General features: G+C 39.3%; 2 long non-coding RNA genes across 2 annotated transcripts in view; one reads left to right on the top strand and one right to left on the bottom strand.

Moving 5' to 3' along the window:
• The window catches only part of LOC113942994, a 121,921-nt gene that overhangs the window by 61,946 nt on the left and 35,176 nt on the right, over positions 1-24,799 (bottom strand). The window contains exons 2-4 of the long non-coding RNA XR_003526143.1: positions 23,775-23,838; positions 9,369-9,458; positions 7,874-7,974 (exon numbers count right to left, since the gene is read on the bottom strand). This is a non-coding gene — a long non-coding RNA (uncharacterized LOC113942994). The remainder of the gene's footprint in view (positions 1-7,873; positions 7,975-9,368; positions 9,459-23,774; positions 23,839-24,799) is intronic.
• Positions 9,395-19,403, top strand: LOC113942997. The gene is made up of 3 exons (XR_003526146.1): positions 9,395-9,440; positions 17,772-17,847; positions 19,318-19,403. It is a non-coding gene; the product is annotated as an uncharacterized LOC113942997 (long non-coding RNA).

Raw genomic sequence — 24,799 nt, 5'->3', positions numbered from 1 at the left:
CACAGTGCAATTTCAGCAGGAATTAACAGGCAAGAGCTGCACACTGTTCATATCCCACAGAACTTGATAATAAGCTATTACTCCTCACTCTCAAAGGGGAAAACAGAGCCATGAGAAGTAATTGCTGAGATATTCCAGTGCTTCTGCGGACACAATGATGTGAGTGTTTCCAGTGTGGCTCAGCATACTGTCTTCACTTACATTTACTGCCAATGCCAAGCACACAATATGAGGGCACTAAAGTCCTTTCAGATGTTGATGACTCACACTCTTTAAATATGTCACATGCTCGGACAAATCCACCTTCCCATAGAAGGCACCAAATGCCACTAGATGAAGCAGATATTTCTAGGCAACTTGACCATGATTATTTCTAGGCAACCTGACCATGACTGCAAAGTGACCTTCATCTATTTTGGATTTATCAAATCACCAAAGGCTCCTGCTCCTGCTAAGACTTGGGGCTGGCAATTCAAAGAGGTCGTTATATAACGACCAGCTGCCTGAGCCAACTGAGGCAGAAAATACTGCCTTCAGGGGATCAGGGCTGTTGTTCCTGAGGGAAGAGGAGCCCAGGGGACCTGAAGGGACACAGAACAGCCAGTGTCCTCTATTAGCAGGGTGATGACCTACCATATCTGAGAAGAGGGAGCCCAGTGACTGTGACAGCCACCAACCTATGACACCTGGTGACCATCAGACAAGGTGAATGAGTCAGACTTGGGGTCTATCCAGAAAGACGTTTTTGGGAACTGAGGGAAGCAGGGATTGGGACCTGACTGGAGTATAGATCTGGAATTCCTCCAGAAAGTCCATCCGGAAACCAAGACAGAAAGAAACCGAGCAACCCTCAATATTTCTCATCCAGGGCTGGGGACCTGTACTGAAATGGAACTCCATGTCCATAGGCAGGGGATGCATGGGTGGTAATAGCAATAGAGGCATTTGGGTGTCCTTATGGCCCAGGGAGCATCCTTCCCCTTTCAAAGGACAGCAAATACCAAGGTTAACCAGTCAGCTTCTACAATGTTTTCCTATTGTACAGACACCAGAACACAGGTAATCACAAACATCTGGAGGTTAGCAACTTCAGTCTACCACATGTCACATCATAGTAAATCAGATACCAGATATCAACCACAGTGTCAAAACCAGACATTTAGGCAAAGAAAGTTCACTCGGCCTTTGCAATTTTATTCCAACAAAATCCTGAATCCCAAAAACCTAGCAACATTTTATCATAGACAACACACAGCCCGCTTACTAAACAAAGATACCTCATCAGCAATCATAGAAGTACTAATAATGTCAAAATGACAAGGTGAAATACAGAGGAGGTAGTACTCCCAGACATTTACTCAGTAACCTATCAGGAATGTTACATATGAATTATGTTGTGAAACAAGAGGTTAGTAATAAAAAAACTAGCTGGTAAGTATTGTAGCAGTTTATTAGAAATGTGGGCTATGTCAAGCCCCTTATTGCAATCACAAATGGAATAACATCTGTAGCTAGGAGGGAGAAATCAGAGCAGATGACTCCACAGAAAAGACTCTCTTTATGGAGTGCACAGGCACTAAAAACTGCTCAACCAACAGTCCTTTTCTGCTTGAGTGCCATTTCCAAGTGCTTTATATTTTGCTCTCAGAGACTTATACAATCAAAGCCTGGAGTTAAGAAGATGGTTCCACATCTGGCTAGAAGCTAAAGGTAGCTTTCAATCCCTGTACTAGGCACATTCTTTTTCAAAATATATTCCTCATCTATTTTACCAAATATTCACCACAAACACCTCCAATTTATGAGTAGGGAGGAAAATGCTTTGATATATCACGTCCTGTTGCCTTTGAGAGTTTTACAGCACCATGGTACCTCACCAGTTCTGGTATAAACAGGGCCAACTTCCAACAAAGGCAAAATCAGCAATTAACTTGGGCAACAGACATCTGAAAAGTGCAAATTTCCTACAAAATCAGGCACTGATGCTGTCATTGTGGAGGAAGGATGAGGCTGCCTGCAGTAGGCATCTCCACAGCATCAGTTGCTTCCCCAATTGCTCATCTGCATCTCCCCCTGTTTCCTTACCCTCCCTTACCCATCCTCTCTTCAGAAGCTGCCTGTTCTCCCAGTCCTGCTATTGTCGACACTGCCCAGAATATCAGAGCAGGTGCTTGGAGTGACAGGTAAGAATTGCTGCACTGAGTTTGGTGGAAATTTGCTGATGCAAAAGCAGTCTTCAGTGATACCATGCAGCATGCTACTGTAACCCCAGTAATGACTGACTTCGCAAATTTCTTTTCCAGACAATCTAGCTCAAAAATAGCAAGCAGACTCTCTTTTTGTATTGTTTACCTGCTAGGAAGCACGGGATAAATGAACCATGCACATGCATGTGCACAACTTCTGTATATTGGGAAAGTTACCTGCCCTTCACTTTCTCATTTATTAAACCCTTACTTTGACAGGTTCTTGCACACATGCTTGGACAATTTTTAGAAGTATCATCAATCTAACTGCAGTTGAGTTGCTCTCTTGCCCCCCTGTTCAGACTTTGACTGAACAGTTTCTTTTAATAAATGAGTGATATGGCTGGGTGTTATCAACCTACTGTAACATTTAATAGATATTCATAACATATATTAATCATTAGGAAGTTTACAGAGGATTCAATCCTGCAAGGTGTGGAGAACACTCAATTCTCCTTGAAGTCAGCGAAAGAAGAAAGGATGAGATTTTTGTCCTTTCAGATACTGTGTTACAAAAGCCAAGTCTTCCTTCTGGACATTAAAAAAGTGATCACAGTTCTCTGAAGCAAATGTATGTGTATATTAGTTTGTTTTACCAGTACCTAGTTCCTTGTGGACAGAATGATTTATTTTTGTTTTAAAAGTTGTACCACAAAAAAAAAAAAAAAGCCAAATTTATCCCAGGCACAGAAATCTGTGCTCAAATAGAACTTTCTGCATTTCCTCTGGATGCTTTGAATCAGAGAAATACTGCCAGGTAGATAAACACCCATACAGAAAATGACAATGTTCACATTCCTGTATAGAAGTCAGAATTATAAACTTTGTGAATTAAAAACCAACCAAGTATAAACGAACACTAACGCAGCTTCCTAAAATTTACCATCTTATTAAAGTGAAATGCAGATTTACAACTAAGATTTATGTGAGCCAACTAGAACAAATTTCAATCAGTTTTATTTCAAAAGCCTGTGGGATCCTGTTCATCATTTATATGAAATCATCAAATATAACCTCATTACTGTTATTTCTTCCCTTTATTTGGATTTTAAGAATTAAGTTCCAATTCCTAACATAAAATAGAAGAGAAAGCAAATAAGAATGTTTAATCCTAGTAAAATGTTGTTTGTTGGGATTTTTTTTTCACAATAGGAAGATGGCACAGCTGAAATACACGTAACTCAGTTCACTAAATATCCACCAATTCTGCTGGTTTATTTACAGATGTATTCATGCCCTGACTGCTGTTCAGCCACTTCTTGACATCATATTGTGAAGTTAGATATTTCATGAAAGATTACAAAAGATGCCACCTAAATTCTATATACCACGGGAGATGATGTTCTTTTCCCTCAAACAGAATCTTAGTTCTGTAGCTCATTTTCATCTTGAAAAAATTGATTTTCAGTATCACCTGCAGACTTGCAGCTCAAGTCTGGTAATCCACTTCTTGACTATATAATTGAAGAGGTTATGGGTAAGGTTTTTGTATCTCCACAAATTAAACTGAACAAGCCTTTTTTCTGAGAGGGAAGTCTTGACTAGTGAGTGCCTTCTACATAAGCAGTATTGAGATTCAAGTGTCTGAATGACAGAAAATCCAAGTGATTTTCTTGTTACTTCATTCTTCTGAACATTTATGAAAGAATTTCAACATGATAAGGAGTATATGCTTTCTCTTAAGTCACTAATTAGTGAAAAAATCACTGGAAACCACTTGTCATGGTTTAGGAATGGCAATTCCCAATTTAGTGTCCTCCTCCACCCCCACAAACGAGACTCTCCCAAACCAGAGCCACTTGCTTGCTTCCCTCCACCTTTCTCTCCCCCTTCCAGTTCCAGGGATGAAGCTGAGAACTGGAGGCACAAAAAGGTGAAAATTACGGGTTGAGATAAGAACAATTTACTGGAAACAGCAATGAGATAAGATAACAAACAGTAAGGCAACAATGTTAATAACAAAAGGTGTAAAGCAAAGAAATTATTTATGTGAAAAAAATGCAACAGAATACCAACAGTCTCTTCCCCACCCCACAAATCCCTTACTCCCACCCCTTGTAAGTGACTGTGAGATGGAATCAAATAAAATTAGGGTCCGGCCATGCTCCCTTCCTGACTACTGTAAAAAATTAACCCTCTCCTGGCCAAAACTAGGACACCAGTACAGCTCCTTTTTTTCCCAGAAACCAGGAGACTGAGCTTAAAACTAGGTACAAGCCTAGGAATGGGATGCTTGGGCAGCTGAAGGGGGTAACACTATGGCCCCTGACCAGTGTGAATAACTATATTCAAAAATATTTTCCTTTTGCTTCTTCTGTATTTATACTTTGGGTTCATTTGTTTGCAATGTCCTATGTTATAATTGGTTTGCCTCTATAGCTCATGAAGAAATGTCAAATTAGATGTTACTGTAAACTTGCAGAATATTTAAAAGCCATGAAAAAGCTATTCTTCACCCTCTTCTGGCTTCTATATGTTAATGTCTCCTTGTCTAGGAGACATTAACCTAATCTAGGTTATTTTAGGGGTTTTTTACCTCTGGACATGGTTTCAAATCTCATTATGCAAATCCAGTACATGACACATAGGCAAAAAGAATATATTCAAGTTATTAAATGAGAAACCTGAATTATTTTCAAGGAGATAGATACACAGCAATAGAAATTAGAACTGTTAACTGAGAATCAATTTTCCAGCTGTCAGTTTAACAATAATGAAAGTTTTTTCATCAGTTGTGTTGGCTACCTGATGTTTCCTTCTACAAGAGGCATTTCTCACATGACAGGTTCTTGGGAGAAGAGATGATAAAACCCATATACGTGGGCAGAATGCCTGTAACAGGAGGCATCTGCTAGCAACAAGCCCCTGGAAGATCCCAGCTCTGACGCCCTGAAAAGGGATCAAGCAGCAAGTGCAGAGTGTCCCGTTCTGGATGAGAAGAGGAAATGGGTGAAACGTAGTCACAGAGAGCACAAAAAAGCAGAAGGTGCCAGTAGGTTGTAGTTACAATTGGCAGTCATTTTGAACCATTGTTGCTTTTTTTAATTATTCAACTTTGATTGCAATTACCAGCCAAAATCAACAATCCTAATAACAGAGCTCAGAGTCATCCAATGAAGCAGTTTTTCTAAGTGTTCGTAACCAGATCATACAACCCTGAAATTTAACAGAAAATCTTATTAACACATTTCCTCATCATCTTCCAGGTCTTTAAAAATACTTTGAACATTTGTTCCATTATTATTCCAGAAACCAAAGCTAAGCAGACCACACTGTGATTTTTAGTTCCTCATGTCACTCTTTTTCAAAGGCAGACACCATGGTTTCTGTTTTCCAGTCTTCTGGAAGCCCATGCATATTCTAAGAATTATCAAAGATAATCATTAATAGCTCTAAGGTTGTTTCTGTAAGGCTTCACATTACAGTGAATTTTCTGAGACATGAAATCTGTTTTCTTTCTGAAAATACCCAAGAGCTAAATACTCTCTAAATGACCTATCACCTATCTTATTAAATGACCTATCTCCTATCTTATTATTTTCCTATCTCCTATCTTATTATTTTCTTCTAAGGTTAGTTTATTAAATTTAAGAGCACAGCTGACCACTTTACTGAAGACTGACACAAGCAAAAAAACACCAAAACCCAAAAACCACTAAACTTTTCAACCATCTCAACCTCAACTTTTGGCATCTTATTTTATTATTCTTTTAATAGTGAATCCAGTTTATTCCCTGGACTTTTTCTTGCTTCTAACATACTTGCAGAAAGTTTTCTTGCTAGCCTTTCTGTCCCTTGCTACTTTAACATGGTGATTGAAGAGAATGTACTAACTCAAGCATTAATTCAAACAGCTGGCATAAGAAGTACATGGTAAATTGTATTACTTTCAAGTGCAGTTCTGGTAACCTGAAGCAAGTAACTGCATGGCTGCCTGACTTGCAGCAACCACTGACCTTTAGGGTGCATAGTGGAGCTTGTGGTTGTAAATGTTCACAAGTGGAATGAGAGTTGGGTTCATGTCACATGCCAAGAAGAGGAACTGTCAAAGAGATCAGAAGAGCAGATAGCACTGTAATGTATGTCACAGCATCATCTTCTTTCTCCTCTTGTTGTGCGCACTGGAGGTCAAATGTAACACTGAAAAGTGGGATAATGATGCATTCAGGGGGCTTACTGCACCTTGTGTGCCATCCCATCCTGTCATACGTACCTTCAGCTGCCCTTGCTGCACCTGCTGAGTGCAGGCACTGTTAGTCTCTTTCTGCCCAAAGCACCAGGCAGACCCAAAGGTGGATCAACTGGCTCCGTTTCTTTGTTTTCTTCTCAGTTCCTCTGTCTGTAAATAATGGAATATCTCTCTCCACCATACCTCCCCCTTTCTCCAAGCAATGAAACTTGAGCTGTGTCAGGGCAGCTAGTCCTTTCTTTCTCTGATTGAACAATAATGAAAGGATGGGAAACAAAGACTAGCAGCTTTTGAGATTAATCCCCCTTCTGTTCTCAGCTGTCAGACTTACTTATTTTTTCCTTTTTTCAGCTAAATCAGGTCATTGTACTACAAATCTTTACTCTGAATGAAAGATTAAACTCAGGTATTTTATTTTCATCAAGGCATAGTATTCAGCACAGAATAATTGGCTATAGTTTCATCTGGATATTTGTATGGGGCCTCCTATCACTTCCACTTTCTCAGTACAAAGAGTGGTATACTGTATAGAGAGAGCAGAGCTTATGCTGATATAAAATTAAAACCAAAAAACATTCAGTCTATTATGGTGATCTTACCAGAAGCAGGCAGGTTTCTCACACATTAGTAAACTCTCTGGTGTGACTGTTGGCTCTACCTTGATGTTTCTTACTTTATTGATTACTTTATTGATAGTGCCTTTTTTTAGAAGATGTTATCACAGAGGGAAAGTATTTTCTCAACCAAGAAAAACTGGCTTTATACCACATCTACTTTACCTAAAATCGATCCAACAGGAGCTTTGGGATTTAATTTAAACAGGGAAAGACACAGCATGACAAAAGCACAGGGCATAACAACCCAAGATGGGCCTCCACTGAAGAACAAGAAGTTTCTGCTGTGCAAATAAATCAGAACATTTCTAGACCGATAGTGTTTCTGTTCATATTTTGCTTTGTTTTCTGTTAAAAAAATATTGCCAATTTAGAAGTAAAAGCCTACTATGAAATTCTTCTTTAGAGCTAATAAAAGGCAATGGGATCAACTGATATTTGTAGCCCTTGAAAAGTCAGGCCTCGTATTATACAAGTCCTAAAAATATTTATTAAACATTAAGGGTTATTTCTCTCAGAGATATCAGATTTTCATGATATAAAGGTCATGAAAGGAGTTAATATCAGACTAGGTCCTGCACGGGCTATTTTATTGTCTCCTTTGCTCTCTTATGAATAGGTAGCATTTCAGTCACATTTTTTGTATATGCAGTTCAAAGGTAAATTTAGTCCTTGTACTCTATGGTATAAGCAGTCCATTGACTTTGGGCAGGAGAATCTTAACGAGAATTTCCAGAAATATTGCTTGAATCAGCAGTGGCACTAACAAGTTTGAAAGGTACAAGGCAAGCAGTGTCCTCTGAACATGGAAATCTACAACTCACCTCTTCTTCCAATTACTTATGTCTTGTCTGATTAATACAAGAGTGTTTTTTTCAGTTTTCTCCTTTAGTTGAACTTTGAGTTTCTCTTTCATGTACCACTGCTGGGAAACAAAATACTTCATCATCAGAAACATACCAAGAAATAAGAAACAGAACAAGTACGATGGCACAGTGACAGCAACGGGAAAGTGTTGCTCAAAGCATGATGCTGGGCAGGGGCTGGAGATTGAATGATGGCACCTCAAAGTCACTGCTCAGGTAGGACCAGGGAAAGCCTTTTGCGGAGATCACCAGCATCCATGATCCTAAAAAGCCAAACCAGCATTTACATCCAAAGTAATGAGGGCCTTCACCATCAGTGAGTGAGTGAGTGAACCATATGGAGAAATAAGTAAGGAAATAAGGACAGGTTAAAAATATTTCCAAATAGGTTTCATAAAATACTTGGTCTTCTAGAAATTTTGAATTTCACTCCTCTGTATTTATTGCTGAAGAGGCACAAAAGGCAGGCCTCTTGTATATAGCACTAGGGGTAAGGAAGGATCTTTTCTTGGGAAGAGAGGTGGAAAAAGGAAAAGGGGTGAAGAGTTTTTGCTGACTGGCTGCAGCTCAGCTGGTGTACAGATTGGGATAAGAGAGGGTAGTCACCAGGAAGAGCCATCCCAGCACCCATTTGTGACATCAAAACCCTGTCCTGTCACGTAAACTGCATAAGAGGACTTACACTGAAGGGAACAAGAGTTCCCATGGATGTACAGAGGATCTGTTATTCAGGTTGGTTCAATGAGTGTTACTCTGCCATGCCAGATGTGCTCAAAATGCAGTGCACATTTGCCCAAATTAATCTACCTTAATCACATTGCATGCAGCTTCCTGTTGCATGCAAACTGATGGCCTCAAAATCTCAGCATTGTCCACTAGCCCATACCAAACTAATTTTTCCAATTGGGTCAGTTTTAATTTGAGTCTTATCCTGCTATTATGGGTCTCTGCACCATGCACTCTGAACTTCCATTCTTGGTGAATGAAGGAGGCACTGCCTCTCTGCCCTTACACTATTAAATGTCAAATTTCAACATCAAAAAAACTGCACAAGACTCAGGCTGTTTAAGAAGGACTGATCTGCAAAGTAACTGGAAGCCAGTTCAGGAGCCAGTGGTGCTGTTTGCAGAGGTGGATTATAACCCTTCTTGTGATAGCTGCTATCGCCATTGCCAAGATCACTGCTGAAAAGCTCCTGTGGCATGTCAGAGCAAACAACTAACTTTAGTCTATTTAAATATACGGCTCTCAAAACTAAGGCAGTTCAGAGTTGTTTAACATGCAATTCACTAATCACTGTGGCAAACTCTGAAAGAGGCCTGAGGCAGCAGAGCCTCAACCATTTCCATTCACTCTTGTACCTCAAGTCCTATTTCCAAAGCAATTTAGGCACCTGGGGGTCGATGTGACTTAAGCCCAGAGCTCCTTATTCATTCTTGAAAAATGCACTCACCTCTTATATCACTCTCTTTCCTGAAGCCAAAAGGTACTCTCAGAAGATGGTCAGTTCTCAGCTCTTTCACTGGTAAGTGCAAGAAAGCATCTGCAGACCAAAGGAAAAAGTTAAAAGAAAAAATACTAATGGATTTATAATTAACATTTATTTTCTTACTAAACAAGTTTCCATCCCTTCATTTGATTGATTTAAACTGAAGGCAAGAAAGTGATAATAAAATTGATCTAGGATTTTTAGTAAGGAGGGGTAATTCCCTGACATCGTCTAAAAGGTTCCTTCAAGTGAAATTAGATCCATTTCTTATGCTAAGAGTTTCACTGGCATACTATGTATAGTAAAAAGGAATTTTTACAAGGGCACATAGTGACAAGACAAGGGGGAATGACTATAAACTGAAAGAGGGTAGATTTAGGTTAGATATTAGGAAGAAATTAATTACTGTGAGAGAGGTGACACATTGGAACAGGTTGCCCAGAGAAGCTGTGAATGTCCCATCCCTGGAAGTGTTCCAGGCCAGGTTGGATGGGGTCCTGAGCAACCTGGTCTAGTGGGAGATGTCCCTGTCCATGGCAGTGTGGCTGGAAGTATATGATGTTTAAGGTCCCTTTCAACTCAAACTATTCTATGATTTTATAATACCCTGGGCTGGCTAAAAGCCACCCAAGCTGTCCTGAACCTGAATAAGCACTCCTTGGTTAGAGCAAGAGCAATAGGCATGTCTAGGGACAGTCCTGATATGCTGCAGTTCAATTACAGTTTCAAATGTACCCTGAAGAGTAGTAGATTGTAGTGATGTTAACAAACAGCCCAGCAAGATCTGAAGTCCTTCAGACACTGGTGGGATTTGTGGACCTAACAAACTTACTTGCCTTTGAACATCTCAGACAGGCAGGCAGGCAAACACTATGCCACTTTTAGAAATGCGGAATCAAATCAAAACACTACTAAAAACTTCATAGAAGTCAGTAAGGAAATCCTTCTTCTGCTTGTTATTAATGGTTACAAGATAACTTTTACTTATAGTGCCCTGGGGACTTATTCAGTAGGATGTAGTGACACTGATGAGAAGGATTATTTATTGTTTATACAGTTGCTTACAGATGAAGGCACTGCATAAATATTCTGGAAACTATCATTCTGTGAAAAAGCTCTTGATAATGCATCAAAATACTTCCTGCATCAAAGTTATTCTGGACTCTCTCTTCGCATCACAAGCTATATTTGCAATGCTCAGAAGGTCTGATTGTATTCTTTATCTCACAGTAGCTGATATGCAGTCAATGTAAGAAATTCATAGTTTGTATCTGGTATTCATACAGTACCAACATTCTGCAAGGCATATTGACATCTAGAAGATTTAAAAAAAAAAACAACAAAGAAGCTGTGGGCTTGTTTGACAGAATTTAAAAAAAAAAAAAAAGTTTAAAAAACTGCATTAATGGGCCATGCAACTTGCATTCAGAAAGGATAAAATAGCATAAGCAACAAAAACCTCGCCATTTTGTGTAAACACATTAAAATATACCGCATAATTTCTAGGTTGTGTATGAGCTCAGAAATATTTTAAGTAAGAAAAGACATATTTCTGTCCATAATCTCCAAAACAAATGTAAAAAGAAACTTTATGTACCCAAAAGGAGGGAAACACAGCATAGAACACAGTGCAAAACCTCTGGTTATCATCTTCAGCTCTTTTTCACTGGCACACCAAGTAAATATATTGGTCACAGGATAGTTTCCATGACTTCCTGCTCTCAGTAAGTAGCTCCTCACTTTACACTAAGACCATCAACAGTAGCAATTTAGTGATCAGTTAGATAAATGAATTGGTCATATGACCTTTAATAGAGCAATTCTCACCAGTAACCACTCACATTGGAAAGACCTGCTCTTTGCCCCGTGAGCTCTTTTGTCTTGTGTTCTGTTTGTTAGGCTTCTATGAAAAATTGGCTTATTAAATTTTTTTATGTCTACTGATCATGAATTTTTATATATTTGAAGTCTGTTACACCAAACACAACTGAAATTGTTCTCCACGGTGCTGCTTTGTTGTCTAAGCTCCAGGTCCCCGGGTCTAACTTTTCCTATAGGAAATGTGCAGTCCAAACTAGATTTCAATGAATCAATAACCTCTAATCGATAGAGCAGGAAAGACATCTCTAGAAGTTCATTTTAAACACCTACCACACGATGAAATAAATCTGTGTCAGTAGGCACCCATCCCTCTATGCCCATTACAGAGTGGGCTGCTTAGACCAAGCACCTGACTTCTAGTATCTTAACATCGGGGAAACTGAGTGCCACCATCACTGTGCTAAACTGAACTAAGCTACAGTAGAGCTATATTTAGCCCATAACTAATTACAGAACACTATTTTGGAGACTAAAAGTTTGGGAAACTTAAATGCAGGCTTTCTGATGCCAGTAAACCTTTTTTTTTTTTTCTAGTAGGAGAGAAATAATATCTTTATCCTGTGGGAGACATGCAAACAGAACAAAGGGCCTTCTTTGTTTTTCCTGCAGAAAGCAATCCTCAGTGATATAACTCTTCAAAAGTTTCTGTATGCTGAAAAAGATTTTCTGTTAAACTCTTCTGGGCAAATTCATCTAGGGTGTATTAAGACAAATCTAGTTACACTGATCTATTACTTCTGTTTGAGCACTCAGTTTTCTTCAATTTAAAAACAACATAAGGGAATAGGAAAATGTTTAAGCAATGAGACATGACATACTATACCATGCTGTACTGTTGATTAATGTGTATCCCAGGTGGATGAGAAGTAAGACAAGTGCCTGCACCATATGTGGCGCGTGCATTAATCAATATTAACATGTAATAACAGGTACAGAGAGAAGGTACCAAAGAAGAGCTGTTTCTGGAGCCCAGTCCTGGTGTGATGACAATGGGGGACTGAATCTTTTTGACACAAGAAGTCAGCCCGACCTCTGAGGCTATGACCTTAGAAAAGCATGCACATTTGACAAACACCATGCCATAGAATGTTGCAGATGCTAAAAGCTTACTTGGATTCAAGGAGAGGTAAGGTAAGTTCACAGATCAGAAATATTTTCAGGCTATAAATTCAAAGAAACATCTCCAGGCCAGGAAGTCTCTGAGCTGCAAATGATTGGAAGCAGGGTGAGTGCCTAGGGAAGTACCACATATTGTGCACCCTGTTTTTATACTCTTTCCTACCCACCTCCTTTTGATGGCTATCAGGGATAGGACAGAGAGCTAGACAGCCATAAGGTACGATCCCATTCAGTGCTCTTATAGTCTGGGGTTTTATGTCCTAAATTTACAATGTACAACTAGTCCCCACTAACTCTGTGCAAGTTGTTTAAGACTCAGAGTGAAACAGTACATGCAGCTATATGCACATCTCCAGTGAGCAACTGAACAGCATCAAGACTTTTAGGTAACTGCCTCACTGCAAACACTGGCAGGAATTTGGCACAATCTTCCACCACGGAGACCTGATACCACCAAGTGCCCACTACCAGTGATGTAGCAGCTCCCTTTTCAAAGCTCTGATGAGGCACAGAGCCTTGAGAGTACTGTCTGCCTGAAGGTGGAAAACCAGTCAAGAGACATAAGTCAATGTAGTATGAGGTACTGCAGGAACCCCACAGCACCATTGCTTCAGACACAGGAGAAGAGTGGAACCCCCCTTGGAATGAGGTAGCAGCTCTTGCTCTCCACTGAGTTTAGAAACAGTCCCATTTTCTACCCCGCCAGGCAGAAAGCTTATAACTCAACTGCCATGTTATGGAAACCAAAGAAATAACAACACCACATTGCTTATTGAAGCATATTAACATACCCCACAGCAGTCTCTTTATGACCGTTAAACATTTACCCAAGATACTGAAATAAATGTCTTTTTTTATTTATGGCATCCTCTCTGGACTCTCTGTAACTTCCAGCCCTTTCTACCAGCACAGGAACCAGAGTGGTTCAGTAGCCCAACAGCCAAACAATGCTGACAACTGCCTATTTTCAAATTAAACTAAGCTTCTTTAATGTTTCTGATTTAATATATTAATGCACACAACAAAAGCAAATATATTGGTTTGGCTTTTGTCTGATTCATGTGGTCCTGGGCTTCAAAATTCTTTTTGAGAGGCCAAGGTGGCTATAAAGTTTCAATTTCAGTGGATAAGCTAACAAACGAATTTGAATGCTGATCATTTTCGAGCACCATATAATTCTGAATTCAAAGAAACTTCTATTTTAAAAGCGAAGAACTCTAAAAACTGGATATGCCAGTAAAACATCTCAGCTATGTTTCATCCTTTGTCTCCATTTTAGGCAACAATAGGGAGCATCTGTAACTTACATCAAGCTATTAGGATCTGTCACTGTGTTGATCAATAAAGCCCTCACGACTTTACTCTACACTTCAGTCCCAAGCCTTAACTACTTGTTAGACAGCCTGTAATTTCAGAGAGGGAAAAGAGCGCCTGCAGGTGTTGAATTAATGCACCATGAAAGCAGAACTCTTCTGTGTTGCAATGGAGCTAAAATCAAGCTTCTCTGGTATTGCTGACAGTATTCAGCTCCCAGTATAGTTCTAACTTTGGATACACAGGCTACCTAGTAATTTTGTCACATCTTGAAAATAGAGCACAGGGAAAAAAATCCATTTAGACTCTTACAGCCATAGGACATGTTTACCATTTGCTAACAGACTGTTGTGTTGTGAATGGAGCCTGCTTCTCCAGTCACACAACACAGAAAGTTTCTTTTGCTTCACTAAAACTCTCAGAAAGGAACTCAATAACAAAAAAGTCACTGATTTCTAAGAAAAATAAGCAAAACTGTGATGTTAACAAAAAAACATTCTCAATAAAAGTCAAACTTAGGAAAAAATTTATCTTGAAAGAAAAAAGTTTTAATTACTTTTTTTTTTAATTTTAAAATCAGAACTGAGACACTGTCCTGAGTAATTTCAGTGCCACTGATCCCATTGACTTTGGACAAGAAAACTGACATAGGCAGTGAAGAAAAGCCATCACCAAGGCAGCTGCTTTTTAAGCAGACATCTGCTCAGCTATACCTCTGTGGGTCACATCTAGTTGCCATTCCATATGTGTGACATTTCTGAGGCCAGATTGTGGCTTTATCTCCCAGTATCTCAGTAAAGCTATGAAAATTTAGATGTCTCACTAAGGCCATGTTGACACCTGTCTCTGCTACTATCCTGCACCACTGAGTCACCCCATGGGGAGGAAGAGGCAAACCTTCGGTATTGAGGTGGAGGTGAAGATGTCTGCTCAGTATTTTGAGTACAGCTGCTCTGTTCCCTGGAGCAAGTTTGCATGTCCTGAATAGAGCTAGTCATCAAGGTGAGGTGATGTAGGCAGCTGCCTCAGGCAGCAGGCTGCCAGGGTGGAATTCAGCCTTTGCTGTCACTACAGCTGGAAACATGAAGGGCAGCAGCGACTTCTAGGTGGGAGAATGACGGCCCTCATTCATGAAGCAGCTACCATTCCTCTTTTCCTCTCAGCAATGATAAATCAGGCTCCCCAAGGCACTCCCTCTATTTTTCCCTGCCTTAGTTTTACCCCCCTCCTTGCTAAGAAATCTTAGACTCAAGGAGAGACTCTCCCCAGGTAACTGCTACAGATTTTGGTGCCTCAGTGAGTGCAACAGCTTATGCTACCTGTGACCTTCTACAAAGCCAGGCCAGGCCAAATGTTCTAGTTAACAAATCTCCTTATCGTGTTGGTCCCTAATACTCACTGAAGTTTGATTCACAGCATTCTACAGTCAGAACAATGCTGATTGGAAGGGGCCTCCAGAGGTCATCTTGTCTAACATTCCACTTGAAGCAGGGCCACCACAAGTACTAGATTAGTTTTGCCCAGTTATGGGCAAATATCCAACATTAGAGATGACTCAGTCTTTCTAAGTGACCTACTCCAGTGCAACACTCAGAGCAAAAGCTCTTTCCTAATGACAAACCTTAGTGCAGTCTTTGGCTGTTGCTCCTGGTTGTACAACCTGCCACCACTGTGAAGCCCTGCAGTTGTATCATCTTTGTGATTGGCCTTCAACCAGTTTGCCTTGTTCTAGGTGCAACCTCACCAGAGTAGACTGGGGAAGAGTAATTTTTATTAGTCTACCTGCCATACTCCTCCTAATGTACCCTGCATGATGTAGCTCCCTTTCAATGAGGGTGCAGTGTTACCTATTCATTTTGGCATCCACCTAGTCCTTTTCAGCAGAGTTGCCACTTGGACAGTCAGCTCCCAGTATTATTGGTGTGTGAGTTTATTTTAGACAGAGGACCAGAGCAAGGATAAAAAACCCCTAAACACCGCACATCCATAGGAGTTCAAAAATAACATATTCAGTTCCCATTATCTCCTTACTTCCCCCTTCTGTACTCCCACTGCCCACCACACTAGGCTCTGCCCCATGTGACTATTAAATTCAGCTGTTGGAACTGCCAGTACCAGAGCATCCACAGGTGTTTTTAAAAACAGGCTTAAGATCATGACCTTCCCAAATGTAATCAGAACAACTATCATTGGCTTGGTCAGTATTTATACATGTTCATATAGCTGGAGTGTGTTAGGGTGAGAACATACATGCAGTGCAGGGGAAGGAGTCTCCAGTATATTTCACTGCTATGTCCACACAAGCAAGTAGTGCAGCCTAATAAAGGAGGATTTGTTGAGTGAAACAGCTAATGCTGAGGACTCACTTTACATTTTATGAGAATTTCAGGGCATTTTATATCTGACTATCTCCAGTCTATTCCTATGGATTTGATCAGCCATGACCAGAGTGAATTAGGTGCAAACTGGGACCACATCTTTCAGTTTACTTTTGTGTACTCCCAAGATCTCTTTACAAAGTATTGTAAATTGTAAAGATTAAAATCATAGAATCATAGAATCATAGAATAGATTGGGTTGGAAAAGACCTCCAAGATCATCAAGTCCAACCCCTGATCCAACTCCAATTACTATATCATGGCACTAAGGGCCACGTCCAATCTCTTTTTAAAAACCTCCAGTGATGGTGAATCCACCACCTCTCTGGGTAGGCCGTTCCAATGCCTGATAACCCTCTCTGTAATGAATTTCTTCCTAACATCTAACCTAAACCTCCCCTGGCAGAGCTTGAGCCCATGTCCCCTTGTCCTATTGTTGGTTGCCTGGGAGAAGAGACCAACCCCCACCTGGCTATAACCTCCCTTCAGGTAGTTGAAGAGAGTGATGAGGTAGCCTCTAAGCCTTCTCTTCTCCAGACTAAACAACCCCAGCTCCCTCAGCCTCCTTAAGATTTGTGCTCCAGAGGTACCCTCCTGATTTGAACTAAAATGCTAATGCAGAGGTACTTGTAGGCTTTCTTCTTTGTGGACTTCCTGATCCTATTCTTTGTCTCTCAATAGCAAGAACAACAGAATCATTTGAGTTGGAAAATACCTTAAGATCATTGAGTCCAACCATTAATCCAGCACTGCCAAGTCCACCACTAAACCATGTTCCTAAGTGTCACATCTACATGGCTTTTAAATACCTCCACATATGGTGACTCCACCACAGGGCAGACTGTTAATGGAAAGTGGAAAGGCAAGTATTGCATGAAAAGTACTTCTGATAGAACTCAGGTCTTCTGACTGAAGATAATATCCCATTTCTATCAAAATGTTTAATTTTACTTTCCCCAATTTTAGCTTTGTTTGTGCTCATTTACTCATTATACATCATTCAAACAGAAACAAAACAGATAGGAATGTTAAACACCATTATATAACATGCCTTACTTTGAGACCCTAAGAATCAACATATCACTGTGATTACATGCAAATTTCAGATGTTCAACACCATTTTCTTTATCTCATGTCTTCAGTACAGGAAGCATTATTGTTTCCTTCTCTGCCTCATGTCTCTCACTGCCTTGTTTTTATGGCATGTACTAGTGTAAGCTACATCCTTCCTGAAGCATTTGAATGTTGCTCAGTTTATTTACATCCAGTAGTACATTAATACTTTTCTCTATGAAATGTGAGGTCTTAGCTATTCCCTGGACATTAATGTAGTTGAATTTGATAGTTAGAACTCTCTTACATTGTTAATGATCTCATACTTTACAAGACAAGACATTTCAAATCAAATTGATCATATTAATAGTTTTATTCAGCAACATTAACAGAGGTGTGTTGTTCTACAATGTCCTCAAGCAAAACTTTTACTGGTACATTAATGGTGACAGAATGTCCAAATCCATAGTAAGAGACACTTTTTATTTCTACAAAATGCAATTACGGATAGCCTAAAAATCTACATTAGAAATTGGTAACCATATCCCTCTCTTGAAAGCCCTGTCTTCTGTGAGAATGTATGGATAACTGCTGCATGCAAATCACGCCACTTTTTTGACAGATGTCCTGTTTTCAGCTGCTTGTGATAGAGAAGAAGAATATCTGGTGGAAATCGGTTGAATGAATTAGCTTCTGAGGTACTGAAGTATTTGGGAACCCATTTGCTATTAGGAAGAAGGGAAGGTAGCCAGTGTCTTGAAAAATAAGACTTTTTCTAAGCAGCAAGATATTACATCATTTCAAGTCTATGTGATAGGTGCTAGAGAGAATCTGTTGAGGAAGGCAACAGAGAAGGGAACTGGGAAGAGCAAGTATACTATAAGTCAAAATAGGCCAGTTTCACAGTCATTATTTAAAGGTGTTCAGAACCTATTCACACTGTACTTACTATTTCAGTCCACTGGACCTAAAAGAACTTATTCAAGCTAAAGGTTTCCTCAGCTAGAGGAATGCTGCACTGGCCCTCATGCACATGATCAAAGGAGCAGTTTCTCACACAGATCAAAGGCCAAATGCAACAAACTTTTGTTCTCACAATGGCCATGTCATTTAGGTCAAGCTGAATGCCAAGTATCATTGAAAAATTGCAGAATTTTCAGTTTTAAAATTTTCTCCTTGCCAGATTGCCAAATGATCCAACTTATGTTTCCAACACATATATGCAGACATCCTCTCTAGGGCTGCATATCTATATAAACAACTATGTAATTAGGTAATGCCACATAACTTGGAGTAGGTGCAATAGGATTATCTGACACATCTAGAGAAGAAAACCAGGGTCACATATGGTGTAATATAATAATAAATGCAGCCTGCAAAGTGCTGCATCAGACCACCACTGAGAGGGTTCTGCCTCAGATTCTCTGACTGTTTTTCTCTGCTGATGGCAATAGTTTATCTCTACTGATAGCAACCTGAATTGCACAGCACTGCCTCATTATTAGACACCAGAGTAGCCACAAGGCTTACACTCATCAAATATACTAAGCCGTCTGATTACCACAGTATCACAGAATCATACAATGGCTTGGGTTGGAAGGAAACTTAAAGTTCATCTGGGTCCAACACCCCTGCCATGGACAGGGACACCTCCCACTCAAACAGCTTGTTCAGAGCCCTATCCAACCCGGCCTTGAACACTTCCAAGGATGGGGCATTTACAACGCCTCTGGGCAACCTGTTCCAGTGCCTCATCACCCTCACAGTAAAGAATTTCTTCCTAATATCTAAATCTGCCCTACCACACCAAAGAGATATTTTGGATGAGCTTTGAACCTTGTAGCAGTGGTCAAAACTGTGGCTTGCAAGGGCTTGAAGTTTTCAGCCTGTCTTCTTTTATAGTCTTTTCAAATAAAAGTGCAAGACAGCCCATGAGATGTGGCGAGCGTGCCCAGAACCCCCTGAAGCAAAAGGCTTGTGAGATACTGCCTTAGAAGAGTAAGATTCTATCAAATCTTCTAAGAAGCCTTCAGTCACATAGAGTTTTGGCACCCTGCTAGATCAACAAATCCAAAAGGCAATAAAGACCATCCCAACTAATAGGGTAAAGAAGTCTACATGGTAAACCCTTCTGCCATTTCTTCTACATTTTGTTGCTTTCTCCCCAGGTACAAATGATTTTCTGTGCCTACAATTTTCAAGAGAGAGACTTTGAAAATGTGTATGATGAAACAAAGTTTGCTTTGCAATCCAGCAAGGTCTGCAGCTGAAAAACGAGGCAGCAGCAATCAGGGAAGAACTGCAGACAATTGTTCCACAGCCACTGTTGCTGTGAAGTAAAAAATCTATCTCAGATAATTGACATTTATTTGATTGAAACAGCAGGGTGCCCTCCATCAGAATGGGAGGAGACCATATGGAACAACAGTATGAGTGGAGATAATGTTTGTCTGCTGAGTGTGTCAATGTGTTTAGAGATTATTCATCGGGCTCTAGGGATTCCAGTATGGTAATGTTTCAGCTAAATTAGAATCAGATTAATTGCTCTAATCTAATGGAAAGACAATGTTTATCAAATTATTGCTCCTTCACCACATGATATTGCGGTGTCATTACTCTTTGAGTTTAAAAAAAAAATCCAAAGGCTTTCTTGTATCACATCTGCTCATGAGCTACTTAACAGTGCTGATTTTTCCACAGGAGAGTTAGTGCAGTTTATAACTCTATGAAGAAATTAATGAATTAGAGTAAAAATCTTGCAGAAAATAATTCTCCATATTGTGAGTAGACCTTAAACTACATAAATTGGAATTACTTTGCCTTGTTTTGGAATTTTTTTGGGGGGACTTTAATTTTGCTCAAGTGTAGATACTTTTTTCCTTGTTTTAAATTTTGTTTCAGTGGAATGAGGTGGTGGGTTTTTTTTTTCCTAAGTAGCACTACAACTGAAAAATGTAGTAAAAAAAATAATGCTTTCCTCGTTTTGTCTCACATTCTTTAATTTCATTTTCGTCTGAAAATTGCAATGAAATGACCAAAAAAACTGAGTGTGCAGATAAGATACCTAAAATCCTTCAGATATACTTGATATTATTAAGTGCTTAGTGTCATTTTAGATCATCTGCCAAATGCTGACTTAGAGGAGACACAGAGCTCTTCAGCTCCTTCAAAATGCAGTGCAAATCTGCAGTTCTGGTAAGAACTGCACTGCAAGTGCTGAATACCTCAGAGACCTTGAATGGTGCAATAGCCTCCAAAGATGTCCTTTAAAAGCTGATTCCAGGCTTTTTACCCTTGGTATTTTGATATATTTTCAGTATATGCTATACATGCTAAATCAAAACATTAAAATATTGGTGTTTTTAAAACTTGATCTAGTAAGCATAATCCTCCGAAGGGGTAGAAGCAGGACCTCTTCTCAAAAGGGCTAATAAATACCAGGAATATCCCTCCAACCTGATTTTCCACTGTGCTGTGCTGACTTGATGCTACTGAAAAGCCCTGGGATTCACAGGACTTTGTGTATCAAACCACAACAATAGAAGATAGTCAGGCACTTTGTCTCTGCTTAATTTATAATGGTGACACTGTGTTTGTGAGGCATTCAGACTACGTGCTTAAGAGAGCACTGAACAAATATTTTCTAGGCTTCTATAGTAACTAATAGTTGTTCCTGCTCTAAAAGGGTCATATATCCTCTCAAGACATATTTCACTGAAATTCTATTTAATGAAAGTGAATACCTTTGTTAGTCAAGTGTTCATAATGTCTATTAAAACACATAGTTTATAAAAATGGGGCAAACACAACCACAAGAGTGATTGAACACTGAGCAGAAGGCAGTGCTTACACTATGCCCAGCAGCTTTCTCTCCCAGGTACAATCCTGCACAAAGATGTCAAGTTTTTGAGGCACAGACCCATGGTGGCAGGGTATTTGTTGTGCTAATGCTTTAGGATTTAGTGTTTCGATAACCTATTTCCCTAATCATTTTCCTCAGACATGTAAAACTACGTTTTCTGGCACTTCTAGAGAGACAAACTCTCCTTCAGTCTTTCTTATTTGTGAGACATTAAAAGTTCATGGCAACTCTCCCATGAAAGGATTTGAGTTCTAGGCCTTACTTTATAAAACATAGATCAAAGTTGAAGTGACACATGCAATGTAAATTGGGCTGCATAAACCAGATGCACTCTGAAGCTATGATGACAAAGCCCTAATTACTTGCTCTTTTCTGAGTTTCAATACAAAACTGTTGTTAAACCCCTTTTGGCTACCTAGTTTTTTATATATGTGTTTGAAACTAATGGACCATCTGCCCTCTTTCCTAGAGTTTTCCCACTTTTGAAGTGAGTGAGGTTCCAGAAAGAGCCATGGTCTATGGCAGACAGACACTCACTGTTATCACTCAGTGCTTGGAGCTAACTTCATACCATTTGTTCTGAGAGCTTCAGCAACAGCTTCCCCACTGTTTGCCCTGCTATAGGAGCTGTGAACCGCCAGTCCAGCCACTGTCCGCTGGGCTCCTGAGGTCTGTACAGCACAAAGATCTACAGCCATGTCATGCTGGGCATGCGAAGACACTTCTCACATCTATATAACTTAAGGATGATGGGACTTTCTGAGGAATTCTGTGACTCTCTGAATAAGCCATATCATGGAGACACTATTCAGGAAAAATATTCTAGCTTAGTATGCATCTATAAGCTTAGAAATACAGATGGTTAATCTAAATGCTTAATTTAAATAAATTACTTATTCATTATCTTTAAATTATCCACTAACATTATTTGGAAATGATTTAAAGTAGCTGTAGCCCCACACAGAAGAAATGGTAACATGCTGTCATGGAACCTTTGTTGGTAAAATATATGGATTTATCTGTTTTGAAGTAAAAAAATGTTGCACACATAGGACACTCCATGTGGTAATGAATTAGAAGATTTGCAAAATAGCAGCAGGGGATAGTGTTTCTGAAGAAAAGTCCTTTACTAGAATCTGCAGGGTACTTCAAAATTGCTATTATTACTATCTATTAAAAATCACAGTGTTAAAAATGCATAGAATGCTCTACAAAAAGATTAATGTTATGATTTATTCCTTGCTCCAAAGAATTTAAAACACAGTTCTACCTCCAGAGACACTGTTGCCATACTCATGGAAGCTTGAAGGACCCAACAAAGTCAATAGAAGCTGCAGCCTATGATAAAGGGCACAGCTGGGCATTGATTTTATATAGGTAAAGCTAGCGAAGAAATGTAAGAAAAGTAATATATTCAGGTCTGAGAATTTTGACCCTGACTCCTCTTATAGTCTGGTTTAATTGCACTGTATGAAATCCTGCCCTCATTGGGAGTCAATGGAAGTTTTATCATCTATTTAAATGCAAATTCAATTGACTTCAAGGAAGCTTTCCCGGTTTAGTCAGTATGTGTATGCATATACATATATTTGAAAGAAACTATATGAATGAATTTTGGAGAATGCAACTGTTTGTTTTATTTCATTTTGGCAGTACAGTTTTCTGGTACCCTATCTTTGTCAAAACTGGTATACACTAAGAAATGAAACCACGACTTATACCTCCTCAGTTTATATACCCAAGCAATGGGATAAGACTCCCAGATAATTAATTTTGATTACAGTTTTATTCCAAGCTGTCACTCACTCATGTATACAAAGTTCATAAAAATATGTGGACTTCTCCATAGAAAGTCAGAGGTAGCTTTAGACCCAGGAATGTCTGCAGTGAGAGGATAATAAGGACTGCCACCCTACTTATTTTCCTGTGCTATTTCTTCATTGTTTTGGAGCTTTACCAGCAGAGCAGAAGCCTGTGCTGGCATGACTTGGTAAATATCTCACAACTTCAGTATTCAACCATGATATTTGCAGAGCCATCACAAACTGTTGCATCAATATGTATATACCGTAGTTACATTTCCAACTACATATAACTTTTTTAATCTCTAACATAGATAGGTAAAGTACCAAAGTAAGATATTATACATATGCTATACAGGCAGCAGAGTTGTGTTGCAGTAACTTTCTACTGTTCACTTACTCAATTTTTATCTAATTACAGCAAATTATAACACCATTTCTGAGCCAACAACACTGTTTTAAATGATTTTCTGCCTAAGCTGCACAAACACTAAAAACACCTGAAACTGGAAAACTCATGTGCTTAATTGAAAAAAAAAAACAGTTTGTGGTAAACAAAATGTGCCAAGGTTTTTCACCTGGAGCACATTATAACAGCTGTTAATAAAACCTGTTTAAATAGCTTTCATAATACATGAGAAACTGCTCAAATAGCTTTGGATGCAGCTCTTTAGCTTTGTTTCATGGGAGTAACCTAGTGATTGCAGTAGAAATAAAGTGACCACATAATTCAGTACTGCAGGACTGATGGCTCCTGTAAAGGGATAAACATTGCTGTTTGTCACAGTTGTAGACTTCGAAAGACACACTTGTACTTTGCATCCATGTCTCAAAAAAAAAAAAAAAAAGTAAAGAGAGCCCACAACACTTCTTCAATTGATTTGCCCTTTGTCACTGTCACAGATAGGTTTTCCCTATTTTGACAGGTAGTTGTAATTCTATTAGTAGCCCATTGACTTACCCATGAAATCGATCTACGTTGGGCTAGCTGGGTCTTCTTAACCTAGGTGATTTATTGCTTCTGCCTGCAGAAAAAAAAAAAATTAAAAAGTAGAAGAAAAAGAAGGTCTTTTGCCTCCAGAGTGAACAAAGTACCTAAACAGTGTCTGAAAATGAATAATTTTAGCTTGGCTTCTGGTCGTCTCAGTGGCAGATGAGCTTTAACCTCTCACCGACAGTTTTGCTGAGATTCCTGCTGATGCTGACATGTATAAATGATTGTCAATTTCCCTTATTAATTTACCTGGCTGCCTCATGTACAAACTAGAAGATCTCACTCACCCTAAATGTCCTCAGCATCAATCTATTGTGTTTACCTACTTTTGTGACCTCTCATTGGGCTGCCCAACTGCCTGAAACTGGAGAACTGCTTGAAACCCATTCAGTGTTTATTTGCTCCAACAGACAGAAAATTGGGGCATCTACCGTTGTTGGCATTCTGGTTTAGGTCAGAGAAACAGATTAGTATCAAATGCTTCTTATGCAGTGGCATCTGAAGAATGATTTACCAGGATCTAAAATGATGTCCTGGAACTTCAGATGATGTCCTGATACCTGTCTTGATTGCATTAATTCTTTCTTCTTTTCTCTGGATCAGAAAAATAAATTACTTTTCTACTGGCCAAAAAGCAAGTTTAATTGTTGCAGATTGTTGTGTGGAGCTTTTCTGTTATTTGTAAATACAAATTTTTGACTGTGGATACAAAGAGAAGATTTTTGTGTACTTCGTTATCTTAACCAAAAGTCAGTTCATAGCTGCTTTTCCTAATAGGCCGTGTAATCAAGGCAGAGATCTAAAGAAGAACTACTCTTTAATACCTCTTCTTTTTACATAATGGTAGGTAGGGTCATTCATTTTTTCATCAAGCGTGTGCAATTAGTTAACAAATCCCAAACTATTTTTATTTTCTACTAGAAAGGGCTACATGAGTAAGTAGAGACATGTTGTATTGTAGGGGGTCACCAGGAAGAAAGCTGACATCTAAA

Source organism: Corapipo altera, unplaced genomic scaffold (genome assembly GCF_003945725.1).
Source record: "Corapipo altera isolate COAL_440 unplaced genomic scaffold, ASM394572v1 2b, whole genome shotgun sequence".
Lineage (NCBI taxonomy): Eukaryota > Metazoa > Chordata > Aves > Passeriformes > Pipridae > Corapipo > Corapipo altera.
This window is presented reverse-complemented; position numbering and strand designations above follow the sequence as displayed.